The following is a 2249-nucleotide window of genomic DNA, read 5'->3' as shown; positions in this document are numbered from 1 at the left end:
AATCCTTTGAGTGGTTCGATTCCACAACAGAACAAAGAATGAAATGAATGAATGAAAGCCATGACCATGCCTCCAGTAGGAAGATCGAGGAACCGGTGCTGGCGCTCCTGGTTCATGGGATCCTAACCGCGATGGGGAGATTAGATATTATTCTTTCGTAAGTCCATCCAATGGAGATAGGTTGAGGAGAAAGAAAGGAGAAAACTAAAGAGAAAGATGGACAGTAGATTGACAGTATCCGAATCAAATAAGAAAAAAACGTAGCTATTTCATCAAATCCCGATTGTGTGGGTGTGAAGTGGAAAAATCCCGTTCTGGCTGGCAGCGGGCATAGGACTGAAAATCCTCTTTCGCCGGGCCTTTTGGACTCGAAATCCAAACGGAGAGAGTGGTTCGAATCCACCTCAGAACGAACAATGAAAAAGGCGTCGACCGGGTGCAAGCTCGAGGAGCTAGGAAGGATGGAAGAAAGCTTGACCGTTTTTTCACTGAACTACTCGAACTTTTTGTTCGAAAAAGCGGAAATAGTTCAGTTCGAGAGAGGGTTGAGCTTCATCGGTTAGTGTGCACCAAAGGATGAGGTTTCTTTCCCGTCCTACAAATTGAACCATTCTAGCTTGATACTGCGATATCGTCAAATCATCCAACGGAGCATGGAAACCATTTCGGTGGCGGTAATGGCCTCCAGTAGTTTTCTATGGAACCATACCACTATGGTCATCTATATGATTAGACCGTGCCGCTTCACTAGACTTTCCTGAACCATCCATTTGATCCCCACGGTCGTGACACCACTTTCTAAACAAAAGTTTCCAAAATCCAATGCGGAACCAAGCAGTAAGAGAAATTCATCATGGTAATTATTAGTCGAAAACCAAAGTGGAACGGAGAGAACGGAGAGTCAGTTACAATGAAAAAATTGTTGAGGAATCATGTTGAAAGAACAACATTCTGTGTCATAAATATCGTATATAGAGATTTTTCATGTATCGACGCTTTTGATTCAATTATGAAAGTACGCTGTACTGGACTTGCACCCCTAGTTACGCAGAAGTGCAAGCACAGAAGCGGATGACCGGACCTTACCAACATACTCAAAAAAGTATTCTATACTGGGGTCTGTGCTCTTGACAAGCAGTGTTTCCAGTCTAGCTGTGTCAAATCGGGTGTGAAGTGTCCTTCTAGTTTCTGGCTGGTAGAGCAGAGGACTGAAAATCCTCTTTAGTTTCACGCATGGGACTCTAAATCCCAATTGCGCTAGCTCTGTGGTTCGATTCCACAACAGAACGAACAATGAATGAATGTGGGCGGTCAACCAGGTAAGCCTGTGCCCAGGAAAGAAAGGACTAGGGAGGGATTGAGAGAAGCTTTCACAGTGGAAAATGCAAAAAAGCATATCGTTCTTAGAAATTGTGGAATTTGACTCAGTTAGAGCTATGGTTTAGCATCAAGAGGGAAGTTTTGTAAAAGCAACAGGAAGAATTGCTCAGATACCCGTGAGCGTATATAACTTGGGTCGTGTTATAAATGCTCTGGCTAAACCTATTGATGGGAGAGGCGAAATTGTAGCTTCCGAATCTCGCTTAATTGAATCTCCTGCTCCAAGTAGAATTTCCAGGCGTTCCGTATACGAACCTCTTCAAACAGGGCTTATTGCTATCGATTCGATGATCCCTATAGGGCGCGGTCAGCGAGAGTTCATTATTGGGGACAGACAGACTGGCAAAACAGCAGTAGCCACAGATACAATTCTCAAGAAAAAAGGGCAAGGTGTAATATGTGTTTATGTAGCTATCGATCAAAGAGCATCCTCCGTAGCTCAAGTAGTAACTACTTTCCATGAGGAGGGGGCCATGGAATACACTATTGTAGTAGCTGAAATGGCGGATTCACCTGCTACATTACAATACCTCGCTCCTTATACGGGAGCAGCCCTGGCTGAGTATTTTATGTACCGCGAACGGCATACTTTAATAATTTATGATGATCTCTCCAAACAGGCACAAGCTTATCGCCAAATGTCCCTTCTATTAAGAAGACCTCCCGGCCGTGAGGCTTATCCAGGGGATGTTTTTTATTTGCATTCACGCCTTTTAGAAAGAGCCGCTAAATTAAATTCTCTTTTAGGCGAAGGAAGTATGACCGCTTTACCAATAGTTGAGACTCAATCTGGAGACGTTTCCGCCTATATTCCTACTAATGTAATCTCCATTACAGATGGACAAATATTCTTATCTGCGGATCTATTC

Source organism: Aegilops tauschii, chromosome 7, assembly GCF_002575655.3.
Source record: "Aegilops tauschii subsp. strangulata cultivar AL8/78 chromosome 7, Aet v6.0, whole genome shotgun sequence".
Lineage (NCBI taxonomy): Eukaryota > Viridiplantae > Streptophyta > Magnoliopsida > Poales > Poaceae > Aegilops > Aegilops tauschii.
This window is presented reverse-complemented; position numbering follows the sequence as displayed.